At 33.0% G+C, this 16639-nt stretch overlaps 1 protein-coding gene across 3 annotated transcripts in view; it reads left to right on the top strand.

The window, feature by feature from the left end:
- The window catches only part of LOC126779060 (probable nuclear hormone receptor HR3), a 97880-nt gene that overhangs the window by 3358 nt on the left and 77883 nt on the right, over window positions 1-16639 (top strand). The gene's annotated exons all lie outside the window — the stretch shown is intronic.

Here is a 16639-nt window from a genome sequence, read left to right on the forward strand (position 1 = left end):
TGCCTTAATATATAGTGCTTCTATAGCGCTGAACGTCCTAAGGTTTTCGGTTCAATACTGGGTAGGGTCGATAAAAAATAAAATTGTATTTTTACGTCAAATGATAATCTGTGTCTGCAGTTGGCAGTGTTTACACTCCCGTGCCTCGTAAAGCACGTAAAGCCTTCAGTCCTACGCCTTATTTCATTTGTCTTATCAGATTGCCGTTCCATAGGTTTTTAAGAGTTAGAGAATAGATCAGCTGTGTTTACGCGTATATTTGATCACAATAATATTTTCTGCACAGTTAACGGTCAGCCATATCCGATATAAGTGAGAAAAATCTACACATTTGATTATAATAATAATAATAATAAAATCATTTATTTCGACAAAACAGGGATCATAAATACAAATAAATAGTAAAAGGATATAAATTAAAATAATAATATTTTACAGATTTTACATATTATTATTATTATACATATTATATATTATACAAATATTTTTTGTATACGAATTTCATTCGGTTACAATACGCCCGCTACGTTGTCACGCGTGTTACATGTCCCGCGAATATCCATTGGCACGCGATGCAAGGTAATGACTATTATAATCAATTAGGGTTGATGTCACGCTGGGTATAATCTAAGCCATATTTACTTTATGAGGATTATGCCTTAAATTTGCACAGCATGCAGTTTTCAATTGTATTTATTTTAGTGCTTCATCGTCTTTGTTGAAATTCACCAATGGTGATAGACGGCGCTGCATATTAATGCTATAACGAACAATTCATTGCTTTGTCAATCTTGTATAATAGTAATAATGTTATCCAGAACGAATGCGGCCACGGCGGCCAATCTCAAGAGAGATTATCGAACTACGCAGGAGATATTATAGTGCACAAGTGTGTGCGCAAACAAAACACAGGTGCACTCTCTACACCTTAACTTCCGACACGATCGGAAAGACTTCAGGCGCAGGACCAACCAAAATAACTTTTTATTGGCCCGACCTGGGAATTGAACCCAGGACCTCCGGGTCTGCGGTCTTTTATCAACCAATGAGGCAATCTTGTATATTATTTATGTATATATTGACTGACTCATCAGATCAACGTAGCTATAGCTTCTAATAATTTGAAATTTAGTATTATTTTTCTTTTCGCGACGTAGCCCTTACAGATACACTATCAAAAATAAATTTTTCATTATCTAAAATTTAGAACATAGTTTTCAACTAAATTTAAGAGGTCACTTTGTAATTTTACCCGCCGTACGGGACGCGCAGCCAGTTGGTATATATATTCAGACAAGATGTCTACCTGATTTTGTTAGTAATTATATAAATAGGAATCATTTAATTTCATTACTTAGAACAAATAATCGCTTTGATAAACCTTTAACAAATAATAGCTTGTAGTTACCAAACCATATGAGCTATGTAATATGTTTGTGTGTCATACTGCCTCATTTGTGTAGTGGCTGACTTTAGGCATATCCCAAGGTTCTGAGTTCAAATTTCAATTTTTTTTTTGTCATACGTTTCTCACGATCAGTAGCATTGCTAATAATTGTTGACATGGTTTATATAAATCCATAAAGCATACGAAGTTTCACTCTTAGTAAAGTGCAAAATCTATGCTTTGTTGACAAATGGTGACCATAGACAAAAAGTGATCACCATAGACATTAGCACTGTAAGAAATATTAAGCATCACTCATCATTTATCTTGCATCGTCAATGCGCCACCAACCTTGGAAACTAAGATGTTATGTCCATCGTGCCTGTAGTTACACTGGCTCACTCAAACCGGAACACAACAATACTAAGTATTAAGCATATTATATATCATATTGTATATGTTATACAGTAGCAGCCTGTTAATGTCCCACTGCTAAGCTAAGGCCTCCTCTCCCTTGAGGAGAAGGTTTGAATTATAAACACAAATTAAGCACATGAAAATTCAGCGGTACTTGCCTGGGTTTGAACCCACGATCATCGGTTAAGATTCACGCGTTGTAACCAATAGGCCATCTCGTGTTATATATACATTTACGTGTAATTAAATAGTGATTAATGGACTTAAAAGTTTTAATTTACTTAATTTGAATACACTGTTTCTAATTCTAAAGGGTCGTTATCAGTATGTATTACATAATACTATTAGATAGTGCTTTATATATATGTTAGCGCTTCACGATCAATACCCCTCATTGCCCTATAAATGCCGGGTTATTAATACAAGCGCTGAAAACGCTTCTAAAACAATTATGCTCACAAATTGTATGTTTATTATTAGCTGGGCGGTTGCTGCTTTATATTAAATTTATATTTACGGTATATAATAAATTTAAGTATAACCGACATGGCCCAGTGGGGTGAGAACGCGTGAATCTTAACCGATGATATTGGGTTCAAAATCGGGCAAGCACCACTGAATTTTCATGTGCTTTATTATGAAGTTATCACCTGTAATTGTGCTACCACATTTGTCTTTATTTTGACAACTTCAGTGTATTCGTGTGTACTTTGCTTGTGAACTTATAATTTTGAAATATTTTAACTCTTATTTCTTAAGACATTATAAATATAGTAATTGTTTTATTTATAAATTTAAAAACGTTTTAGAAGCGTATTATTCAGTCTAAGTTATATTTTTTTAGTTTTATTTATAATTAATGTGTACATATTTGTTTTCGATGTATATACTTATACAATTTGTTTCTGGATGTAAAATAAATAAATATTTATTCAATTGCAGTTACCTATAAAATGTCTGTGAAAGCGCCATCTCTTAGCTGGAAGCGTAAATAGCTTGACACATATAAGAACCAGTTTTAACTGTACTTCGATAAGAAACTCTTTAAAACAAACTGTGTAACTCATTACATTAAAGATTAAATAACCTATTGCCATCTAGCGGTATAAGTTCTTACTAATAATACAATTCTATTAATAAAATAATCATTGTTATTGTAGCCGAACATTCGTCGTAAACAATTTATTATAGATAAAACATAAATCAATAATAAAGTTGTCTATATTGAAGTGTTCTTATCGTGTGACCTATATTCTCCCTAATCGAATACTGGAATGTATGCCTACATATCACATTCAATTATATAACTATAACAAAAGTCCGTTTCGATAAAAATAAAGCGACTTTTTCACATTACGGTAAAACAACGCCATCTGTTATTGAATAGCGGAGGTGTGTTTTTTTTCGCTCTGTACCGTTGTACGACCGCTACTGACACACTTAGCGCTCAGCTGATGTCGTACGTGTGAGATAATGACCCGTCTTTAATGTGTGCGATCGAATCCGGGATGGGTTCCGTTAGTTTAGATTCTATAAGAACCTGCTATACGAATTTACTGTGTCGTTGCTCATTTTGTATGCGCGATGTTTAGAGTTGTATAATTTAAACAGTAATATTATTTTGAATACGTATCATATAAATATCTAATGTATTGCGGTTTATTTTGTTATGGTGACTTTTCAATGGAAGAAAATACGAAATTAACATGGATATGCGGTCAAATGTTAATTTCGAATCTCTGAGTCTATTATATATATTTATATACATTATTTATTTAGTCAATTATTAAAAATAGGTAATGTAGTTATCTTTGTGTTATTAGGATAAAAATGGTTGAAATTTTCTTTCAGTGCGTTGAAAGTAAAATTTCAAGGTCGGCTGGATGCAGCGTTCTTGTGTAATGTATTTGACACAAAACTCTTTTTTAAATCCTAACTGGAAGACTGACATTTCTATTATTTATGGCTTTTCTTTCATTTCTTTTAATAATATTGTATGAGGTTAATATATTTTAATTGATTTAATAATATTTTTTACAGGTAAGTTTGAAATGAAATCAGTGAATAAAAGGTATGGAAGTAGCATCGCTGACACCGTAAGTGAGCAAATTAATTAGACACTGTAATTAATTTAGAGCATGAATTTTGCATGGAATTTCAATGAATATGAAATATTACTGATTGAAATATATTTATATATGTTATATATGTGTACAATATAATATTGCTTGATTATGATGCCGAGATGGCCTAGTGGTTAGAACGCGTGAATCTTAACCGATGATCGTGGGTTCAAGCCCGGGCAAGCACCACTGAATTTTCATGTGCTTAATTCGTGTTTATAATTCATCTCGTGCTTGACGTGCGGAAAACATCGTGAGGAAACCTGCATGTGTCTAATTTCATTGAAATTATGCCACATGTGTATTCTACCAACCCGCATTGAAGCAGCGTGGTGGTATCCAATCCGTTAACATAAAGCTCCCTCGAGCGAAGCCTGGAGGAGTACATAGTGTAACATATATACATATATGTAAGACCAGTCTCATATCATAGTATGTGCAGTTATGTAAACTCGCTTAGCAACCCGTCAGCCGCGTCTAATTACATTGTGTAACAAAAATTAAATATACAGTGTGTTCTAGAAATACAATTTAGCTAGTGATTTAACAATGTTGATATAAGTAAGCAACAATAATGTTTTTGTTAATGGTAGTAGGGCTTTGCAGTTAAAATAACGTCAATGACTGACTGCATCGTTGCTTAGTTAGTCAAGCTGTAGATAACGAGGTCCTGGGCTGAATCCCCAGGACAAACCAGTAAGTAGGTAGCTATTTTTATTATTTAATGGGCCGTTGGCGTGGTTGGTAGATACTTGCTTTTCACGCCGAAGGTTGTGGGTTCGATTCTCACCCAGGACAGATATTTGTGTGCATGAAGGCCTGTTGTCCTGTCCTGTTTGTCCTGAGTGTGGGTGTAATTATCTATATAAGTATGTATTTACAAGAGAAAAGTAGTATATGTAGTATATCAGTTGTCTGGTTTCCATAGTACAAGCTCTGCTTAGTTTGGGATCAGATGGCCGTGTGTGAAATATATCCCAGGATATTATTATTATTATATATTGGGATTTTCTGTAGAGAAATTATCAATAGCAGCCAGGAGTGTTTACATCGTGCCTCAAAAAGCACGTAAAGCAGTTCAGCGCTTCGTATCTTTCGCGTCCTCTCCAGTGGATTATGAAACTAAGGAAATAGTGCACCGGTGTTTGAGCACACACTTGTTCTTTAAAAGATATTCTGCATAATTGGCAACAGTCTCTCTTGAGATGCTGTGACTAAAAACGGTCATGATAACATTTTCATTAAAGATGCTAATATGAGACACCCTGTATAATAATTACTGAATTCACTCTATAATATTGCAAGAAGTGAAAAAACAAATATTGATATTTCTTTCGGACAAAGCTAGTATGATAATTTTTTGGCATTCACCTAAACAACCACTGCATATTATGTATCACATTTGTGTTTCTATATTTCAATATAAATGAGTGAGCCATTTACCGGCAGAGTTTGATTGGCATTTTTAACAATTAATGCATTTAATTAATATCATAGTATTTTGATCTAGTGGTTTGAACGCGAGAATCTTAACCGATGATCGTGGGTTCAAACTCGGGCAAGCACCAATGAATTTTCATGTGAAAGTTGTGATTATAATTCATCTCGTGCTTGACGGTGAAGGAAAACATCGTGCAGAAACCTGCAAATGTCGTTTTCACTGAAATTACGCCACATGTGTATTCCATCAACCCACATTGGAGCGGTGTGGAATAAGCTCCAAACCTTCTCCTCAAAAAAGGGAGAGGTGGCCTTAGCCCAGCAGACATTCACAGGCTGTTATTGTACTGTATTGTATGAACAGTGAACAGATCTTAGGGGGCTATATGTCTTTAGCTCTTATCTTTCACTGGCATTCTATCTCAGTACTGGTCTACTTCGCTACTCATTTCGTTCTACTCAGAACACATTGTACATATCGATGTCACCATGTAATAGTTATGTATTAGAAATTATTTAGTAATATATATATACAAGAATGTGACATGATTTATCTGTGAAATGATAGCTAATTTTATATACAATTAGTTTATATAATCAGCATTAAATTGTATACTCAAAGACTTTATATATATGTATATAAAATATATATGTATAACGTAAAATGTTTTTTGTAATATTTTAATAGAAACTGCATCTTACTTTGGTGAATATTACTTGATGATGCTTTACGAGCCGGTTGGCGTGGTTGGTAGATACTTGCCTTTCACGCTGAAGTTTGTGGGTTCGATTCCCACCCAGTACAGACATTTGTGTGCATGAACATGTCCGTTTGTCCCGAGTCCGGGTGTAATTATCTATATAAGTATGTATTTATAAAAGAAAAATACTATATGTAGTATATCAGTTGTCTGGTTTCCATAGTACAAGCTCTGTACAAGCTTAATTTGGGATAAGATGGCCTTGTGTGAATAATGTCCCAGGATATTATTATTATTATCTGTGCGTATGTCTGTTTGTTACACTTTTATGGGTTAACAACTGAATCAATTTTGATGATAATACGCATCGAGCTCGAATCCCAAAGACCCCTTTCCCCAGTTTAAAATTTAAATTGAAGAACGAATATACAAAGATAAAAACCGTGTTATCTTCCATCCATATCTATCATCCATAGTCATTACCTTCGCTGGTGTACGCAGAACACATCACCGAAGTTTTTTCAAACGGATACAACAGTACATTACAAACTAAAGTAGTACAAAGTAAGAACAAACACCCTGTGAATATCTAAGGGCTAAGGCCTCCTCTCCCTTAGAGAGGGCTTGGAGCTTATTCCATCACACAACTCCGAATCGGAATGGTGGATACACATTTTATTCACGATGTTTTCCTTCACCGTCAAGCACGAGATAAACACAAATTCAGTGCCTCCCTGGGTTTGAACCTGCTGTATCATTCAAAAATTCACATGTCCTAAAAATTTTAATTAAATGATTTTTATGTTATTTGTAACAAACAAACAAACATACTTAGCATTATACAATGCAACGAGCATATGTAAAACAATTGATTGGGTAAAATTAGGTAATTTTTATTTTAAAAACGAAATATAAGCAAATAATTAAATAAACAACGTAATATGAGGGGATACGCGATTTAGCAGAAATTATCCGTAATAATAACACAGCTGTTTGTTCATTTGTTATATCTTATCACAGAAACCTAGATAGAATGGTGGTCAGACAATCTTAACGGAAAATTCATTTATTTTACCAACAAAGCACACATTAATACGATTTGCATTAAAAAAAATATAAAGTCGAGATGGCCCAGTGGTAAGAACGCGTGAATCTTAACTGATGAACGTGGGTTCAAATCTGGGCAAGCACCTCTGAATTTTCATGTGCTTAATTTTGATTATAATTCATCTCGTGCTTTTCAGTGAAGTGAGGAAACCTGCATGTGTCTAATTTCATCGAAATTCGGCCATCTGTGTATTCCACCAACGCGCATTGGAGCAGCGTGGCGGAATAAGCTCCAAACCTTCTCCTCGAAAAGGGAGAGGAGGCCTTAGCCCAGCAGTGGGACATTTACAGGCTGTTACTGTGTTACTGTGCATAAAAAAAAACATTTGGGGAAGTACCGACCACTGGTGGTAGAGCTTTGTTCAAGCTCGTCTGGGTAGGTACCACCCACTCATCAGATATTCTACCGCAAAACAGCAGTACTTGGTATTGTTGTATTCCGGTTTGAAGGGTGAGTGAGCCAGTGTAACAGGCACAAGGGACATAACATCTTAGTTCCCAAGGTTGGTGGCGCATTGATGATGTAAGCGATGGTTAACATTTCTTACCATGCCAATGTCTAAGGGCGTTTGGTGATCACTTACCATCAGGTGGCCCATATGCTCGTCCGCCTTCCTATTCTATAAAAAAAAAAAAAATGGTGTCTTAATTATAAATAACACAAGATTAATAGACGATACGGCTTTGTTTATAGTAAGTTAATAAATTAACACTAATTATACTAAGAAAAATTGAACATAAGAGTACATATGTGTGTATATATATAGTTGGCGGTAGTTTCTAATTTGGCTATCAATAAACAAGTGTAATGCTATCCATGTTGAATTAACTATTTTTATTTTTATTTATAAATTAGTTTTCCGAAATATAAATTAGTCAAAACAAAAAAAAAAAAAAAAACAAATCATTTTTTTAAATATAATTTTTATAATCCAATAACATCAATATATTGAAAAAATACTAGAATAAAGGATACTAATGTCACTTGTGGTCTCAATAATACATATGTATACCGATATACCGCCAAATATATTTTTATTACCGCTCATTCGTTCTTATCGTTCATTGACCGAGATATGAGATTGATATGCTATCATTATTATCATTCGTAACTAGGTTATCAAGATCATAGTGTATAAATTGTCTTCGCATAAATAAGCCATGAGGGATTTGTTGGCTATTTTTGGGATACAATTTCACTACCCGTATGACATATACTCGGGGTGAGTGTACTATATTTATATATATACTGGTGGTAGAGCTTTGTGCGAGCTCGTCTGGGTAGGTACCACCCACTCATCAGATATTCTACCGCAAAACTGCAGTACTCGGTATTGTTGTGTTCCGGTTTGAAGGGTGAGTGAGCCAGGGTAATTACAGGCACAAGGGACATAACATCTAAGTTCCCAAGGTTGGTGGCGCATTGGTGATGTAAGCGATGGTTAACATTTCTTACAATGCCAATGTCTATGGGCGTTGGTGACCACTTTCTACCAGGTGGCCCATATGCTCGTCCGCCTTCTTAATCTTTAAAAAAATTAGATAGAGCCTAAGTTATTGTTAGAAAAACGAAATTAGATGAAAATTCGATTCCTCGTTTGTATCTCACTAACAATCCCCCCTCTAGTATCAGATGTCCTATGCATCGGTTGCACTCGCTTAACTACGAATCTGACATTTAGTACTTCCGACATGATAACAATGATTTCCTATTGATTGATTTCTGTCAAAGTAGTCATTCTCCAACTGCGCAGTACATATTGTACTATATGCATAAGTGAGTGCGCAAACACACCTTTTCTATTTTCTCCCTCATAAACGAATGGGACGGCAAATCGAACAGAGATGAGGCGCGGGACCAACAGATTCGCGTAATTAACTGATTGTCACAGAGAATATATCTAAAGAAAACCCTCAATGTTGACACGATTAATGAGATTTGAAACCAGAATGCATAGTCCGTAAAATGCCATACTATACTAATGCGAAAGTAACTCTGTTACGCTTTCACGGTTAGAATACTGAATCGATTTTGATGAAATTTGGTATGAAAACATAGGACGGACATAGGTTTTATTTCTACCCTAAACACCCTTCTAACAAGCGATACCGCGATCGAAAACTAGTAAAATATAGCCTTAAGATTTCATTGATATATAATTTAAATACTTAATGTATATACAAAGTAGCGGAAGTAGAAAAAGACGCAGCTATTGTTGATTAAAAATGACCAAAATTTACTTTTTAAATATATATCCAGACCAGTCACCTGATGATAGGTAAATGGCCACCACTGCCCTTAAACATTGGCTGGAAGGAATATTAACCATCACTTGAAGGAAAGGAACTAAGATGTACATCTCTTGTGCCTGTAGCTAACACTAGTACATGCTTAAAATCGGAACACGACATTGCTGTATAGCGATAGAGTATCTGACAAATGGGTGATATATATATATATATATATATATATATATATATATATATATATATATATATATATATTTTATATGCGCCGGGATGGCAAATGACTCTACTCCACCTGATGGTAAGTGGTAGTAGAGTCCAAACGCGACGACGGCCAGTACAGGCCTCTTCACGCCTCGTTTGAAGGAACCCGGGTTGTAAGAGGAGGGGAACACGTGAGCTGGTAAGGAATTCCATTTTTTGGAAGTGCGACAAAGAAAGGAGTTGCCAAATTTCTTTGTGCGTGATGGAATTGATGTCACAGATACCAGATGCACAAAGATCCTTTTTTTTTAATGTATAGGCTAACGCTTAACTGTTATCACACCTGATGGAAGGTGAAGATACAGTCTAAGGTGGAGCGCGCTTGCCTAGAGTAACAACAAGTAAACGACATATGTATACTCATCACGTGACCAACAATTGGAATATTGTATTTAAAGATTTAGACGAAAGCGAAGTTCAAAATGGCTTCGACATTTGTGAAATGCACTTCTAGACTAGTTATCTAGACGCTTCGGTAACGACAATTATAGTTAAGTGACGTCTTGATTAACTGTAATTCTTTCGCGCATATTAAGACCGCGTGTGAACTGTGTTTTGTCTCTGTCATTTTGTAGTAGACATAATTCTTTTTTATTTTTAACTTTTCGAACTCTTTGAGCGATAGAATTCAGGATGACATTTCTAATTTTAAAAGGTTTTATTTCTGTCAAGTGTATATTGCGCGCGGTGTCATTTTTTTTAATTTCAATTGTGACTATGAACAAATTTGATATAGTTTTTGTTTTTTTTTTATTTATTCAAACCTCAAAAAAGTTAGTAATTTCATTTACATTTTGTCTAAAATCCTTAAAGAGATAAAATATAATATTAATAATAGTCCTCAAGTAAGTATAAATGAGTATGTATCTTATTAATGATTTTTATATATATGATATTGGTTTTTATTTATTTATATGATATTTATAAGTGATGTTTAATTATTTGCAAATTTGTCTTATGTTATAATCCTTTTAAGAATAAATCTTACGATTTACGGATGCTGTGTTCTCACACAACAAGTTATCTAATTATACATTGTTATTTGTAACAGGAATATGTATGTATCCTGATCCCCTATTTTAACCTCCAACCCTTGACCGGTCCACCCGGTTCCTGCTCAATGGACTTTGCTTGTCATTTTTGTAAAGGGTACATCGAATGAGGGTTAACATGCGAAAAAAACCAGTGAAGGGCTTAAAAAATTCATTTTGTGCGTGGATTGTCATTTTCATACTTCATCGGTCATTACCGGTGAATGTTGAATATTTATACCGGAATGACATTTTTTTGGCATGTCCTATCCTTCGTCTTAGTTTTTTATTTACAAAAATTAAAAAAAAAACTTTGTCTTTAAATTATATATTTTTTGATTTTTAGTGAATCTTCTTATCTGTAAGTATATACTAATTACAATAAAAGAAGTCTTCTGTTTACGTTTAAAAATTTTGTTTTCATAATTTGTGTAATCTATTTATAAAAAATTTGGATAATCAATTAGTGTAAATATGTATCTATATTTAAATATATTTTGACCTAAAAACAGAATATTAGGAATTATTATCAATGACTTTGAATTATAAAATAATTAAATTGTCGTATTTGTAGAATTAAAAAAAAAAAGAATTCGTTCGCAAATCCGTCCAGAACTTAGAATTAGCCTGTGGTACCTTCACACCGCCTTGTACGTATCGCTTGCGCTTACAAAATTCAGTTAGTGTTGCAGAAGGCGCGCGCGCGGCCGCATTCGCGCCGAAACTTTCAAATTTCGTACCCGAATTTTCATACGCAATCTGACGAGTTATATTTTTAATTTGACACCAAGGAGTTTCTGCATGTGCATACGAACTTTTTTGTGTTAATGGATTGTAACAAATTGTTTTGGATGTGAGTAATAATATTAAGATTGTTCGTCCGTCGTATACTAATTTATATATATTTCGTAATTATGGGAATCTATTTTTTTTTTTGGCAGAATATTATTCGATTTAGGCAAAAAAAACCAATGAACGTTTATAGCTAATTTTTTTTTAATTGCAAAGGCCTGTATAATTACCCGTATACAAATTATTATCTATCACGAAACTTGCAATTATCAAGGTCTCTAGTTGCAGAGATGTATTGCATATTGTGCGAGTGAGAAAGCTAGAACACACGACCTTGCGTTAGAAAGAGAGGTCCGAAGTTAGGAAACTCTTGGGAAATATTTATTTTTCTCTTTCGGGACTGAAGGGCATTTTTTCAACTATTTGTTTTTGAGATAATTTTTTATCGTTTCTAATTATGTTTGTTTCGTTTCTAGGTCGATTATTAAGGGATTAGATTGGCGTGTTATTATCTTACATATCCACACGACACAATAACAAAAAAAATCTCTCTGCTTCGATATTTATATTTTATGCATTTTTTTTTCTAAATTTACGTGACCTTGAGCTATTTAGGTTTATTAAAAATAAATAAAGAATAATTGATATGAAAAATATATCATAACGTTCAGTATTGTTCTATTGTAATATTCAATTAGATCTGCACCCACCATCACATTTTATAAAACAACGGCAGCTGCTATAATAGCTAATTAATATTATTTCAATAACCAGGAGAACATAAAATATGAAATAGATATACATAAACACGATCACAAATATTTTAATATTATATACTAATTAATGAAAATAAAATACAATTTTAAGCCAAAGGTGTCAATTATTACCTTAAATCGGTAATAAAAATAATTAATCATTCAGCTTTTTCATTCACTTCCATTCAATACCATTCGTTCTTACCGCCTCCGTCCTCGCCGCACGCTAACCTAAAACTCGTATTTTAAGTACTTAGTCTAAGTACTAAAACGCTAAGCGAACGTACTTGGGTATAGCTATTATCAATGATTTTGTATTAGTCTTTACATCTTCCAATCTAACTTTAAAGTACACAAATATCATTCTATACCTTTGATTGGAAATGACAATGATCATAAAAAAGTTTTCAATATCTTAAATGTCAAAAAAAAAAACCTAATTAAGGTTAGTAAAAAAATACACGAATAAATTTTACGGCTTATGAAATTAGTTGAAATACATTAAACAAAATAACAATTGATAAATCAATGAGTATTAAAAGTAGGCTGTACGAGCTTAAACATATGCGTATATTAAACGGAAATTCGAAAAAAAAACAGAGCTTGTATTTTGATTTAGGAACATATCACGTATGAAGTTAGATTTTTATAAAATATAATGTCCATATGTACTCGTATTATCTTTTGATCTTTAAGACAAATAGGACGGAGTCATGTTTTATTAAGAATCTCAATTAAATCAAAATGTTTTAAAAATACATAATTAAAAAAAATACATAGTTACATCATACATATTTGTATTCAATTATTACGTTTAATTCTAACCGGGTTTTTATAAAACAGTTAAATATTCGTAGTAATTTATTATAATAAGTCAATAATTACAAACGTAGGTATTTAATATATTATATCCATACACTAAAGCCTGAATTAATGACGAGTGAAAGTTTTTTTTTAAATTACAATAGTATTTATAATCTGTGGATGAAGTCGTAAGTAAATAATGCAAATTATACTTCTGTATTCAAAAAATCTTTTTATATGAGATCAATAGAAAGTATGAAAGGTCAAAATTGATTCGTTCTCGTATTATTTAACGATAAAATATAAACATATTCCTATTGTTCTATATAATACATATTTAATAAAATACAATAAAAAATCACATCTAAACAAGATGGCGGAAACGTCAGAAAAATGGAACGACAGACGTTTAAATTTAAAAAATAAAAGTAAAATTCCCAAAATGCCAAAGGAAAAGTCCTATGTATCTCGCATCCGGCTTCTGCTTTTAGCGTATGTTTTATAATGTGTAATAATAATTACAGCATCAATCTCACTCGGCCACTTTCACAATTTATTTTGGCAGTTGTAACTTTCACTCGAAAAATATGGCGTAAGGTATGCGCTGTGGCGTTCTGAAGATTTTATTTCTGTAAATAAAGGTTTCACTTTTCTGTAAGTGTTCCCACTGCTGGGCAAACGTTGCACTTGGTCATCATTGGTAATTGTATCTGAGTTTCTTTTAAAAAATCTAAAGCTCTTTCTCCGCTGGTGAGCTCGAGATGATTTATAAACAAAATGATTAAGGCAATTAAATTTATCAGCGTAGTCTGCCTATTGTACGTTCACAGCTTATAAAAAAAAAATAAATAATGTATTTAGTTCCCATTTAATGTGCTATGTAAATCTGCTTCTTAGCTCTCGAGCATCCTCCGTCAACCAGTATCGTCGGTAAGATAAAAGTCTGTTTGCGTCAGAAAATGGAATCTATTCAAATTAACGAGAATCACCGATTTATAAAATCAAATATATTATGTCCAAATTATACATAAGGTAATCACTCTCCCGAGATTATTTATTTTTTATTTTTAAACTTTTTCAAATATATTATGTGTACGAAATGCGGTCACGTGGTCTACTAACGATTTCTTCTCGACAATCTTTAGATTAGGATATTTAATTAAAAATTAAAATATATGATGCAATTATGTTTACATAAAGCCAATACGTTATTATAAAAAACGCAAAGATGTAATTAAAATATGTAATTAAATATTATCAGTTTTAGAAATATCCTGTTACACAAATTATGAGTGGCCAAACGATGAAAGCGTTTTGCGAGATTTTCTCAAGCGCTTGAAAGTTAATTATCTGGCAGTTTATTTTTTTAATAAATTAAAGCTTAAGTAATAATGGCACGCCAAGACATCAATTCCACAGATACGACAAGTCTTTTAAAATCAAACGGCTATAAATTAATTTCCAATTTCTTGTAATAAATGTAATTTTCTATAAATAATAATTATTAAGAAAAGTAACTCAAGTAATTTATTCGAATCAGTTTTTCCATTATTATATTTATTACAAAATTAAAGCTTTACAAAAATGTTTGATTGCCAACATGTTTTCAGTCGGTGTAATTAATATAGTATATCAACACATAGATGACGCTAGTGTATTCTATAATTTCGTTTCGTTTCGAATAACTTATCTGTTTAATTTTCATAGATTTTTTTTTAATTCGTTTCAATTAAATCAAATCATTATCAGCGTTCTAATATTAAAAAAAAAAAACAAATACTAAAGTCATATTCATCATTAAATCACGATCATTGATACGTCATCGCTTCTGACTTGCACTAAATCAAAAAACGTTTGTATGTGGATATGTGGACCTTTGTATGTGTGTGTCGTAACGCGTTGCGTAATGTCGCCTGCGCGTACGCACCAACTGAATGTTGATACGTTTTGGCGAATTGTACATCTTAGTTTTGACTTTAACTGTATATATGTTTATTTCAATGGTAAACGTATTATTTTAGCGATGTCAAAGTCACAATTTCTTGACCACTAGATCTATATGAGCCGAGATGGCCCAGTGGTAAGAACTCGTGAATCTTAACCGATGATCGTGGGTTCAAACCCGGGTGAGCACCACTGAATTTCATGTGCTTAATTTGTGATTATAATTCATCTCGTGCTTGACGGTGAAGGAAAACATTGTGAGGAAACCTGCATGTGTCTAATTTCATTGAAATCCTGCCACATGTGCATTCTACCAACCCGCATTGAAGCACCGTGGTGGAATAAGCTCCAAACCTTCTCCTCAAAAGGGAGAGGAGGCCTTCGCCCAGCAGTGGGACATGTCCTTCTTATGTGTTTATAATTAAAACAGCTATTTTGTTTACATTTAGTTCTTATCGTCGGTGACCTTGAATCAATTTTTTTTTTTTTTTAATTTTCCCATATTTTTACCTTTTTTATTAAGTGTTTATCAGCTTCTGATGACTGCGGTTTCATCATTGAAATTAAAATGAAAAAAAAAAAAAATTTTTTCATACGAAATTTTAATTTCAGTAATGCGTCAGTATCAATATGAATATGTGTTTTGTATGTCAAAGGTTACCGAGATTACATCACCGCTAACACATCGATAAGTTTTATTTAACTTTGTTTGTTTATATTATTATATTACTATATATTTTAATTAAAACTAAACAACAAAGTTTTTTTTTTCTTTTTTTAAATACGTATATCGAAAATCTAATTAATTAAACAGTGATTGAAATAATTAACAAAATCCAAACGCTATGTATATAAATAACGTTCTAAATTTAAATGTACATTTATAAGACAACAGATAAACAACGAGGTTCAATAATCACGTGAACAAAAGGTGCAAAACCACCTACAGTTACATAGTACGTAAGAAGTATAATGTACCCGGGAGAAACATCAAAGTAAATGACATAATAGGGGACTGACGCCTATATATACATCGCTAACCATAGACTATAGACTCGTTTCCATGCGGCATACCATAGAGTACGGATTTTGTAGAAATGTCATTTGTCTTGTAATGTTTTCTGTTGATTATGTAATTTTCTTTTATAGATGGCACGAAATAGAGATTAGTAACCTTATTTATGAATATAATGGTTTTTTAACAAACTGTTACAGATTTTAATTTTTTTTTTCCGTTACGGTTTTATACTCTTTGTTTCTAAAAATATGGTTTAATAATTTCTAGTTTATAGACAAAAATCTGTATCACAATTAGTAAAGTATATGTAAAGTCATACGAGTAACTCGTCTAAAATATTTTCGAAGCCATTTCCAATTTAGTCTGTGGAGCGCCATACACATAGCGATGCAAGTTGAGTGTTTTAGTTCCCAACACCTCACTGGCCACGCGGGATCGATTTCAGGCATGCGCAGTACCCAGCAACGCTTCCGACCCCCCTCCTCCGACTGAAGCTGAAAACCCCCTTTGCAACTGCACTTCAGTGCATCCGAGAACGCGGCTAAAAAATCTACAAAAAAATTCAACGCAATATCGTCTAAATCAATTCTTATTTTTTTCGCGCCGTGT

The sequence above is a fragment of the Nymphalis io genome, chromosome 28, assembly GCF_905147045.1.
Source record: "Nymphalis io chromosome 28, ilAglIoxx1.1, whole genome shotgun sequence".
NCBI lineage: Eukaryota > Metazoa > Arthropoda > Insecta > Lepidoptera > Nymphalidae > Nymphalis > Nymphalis io.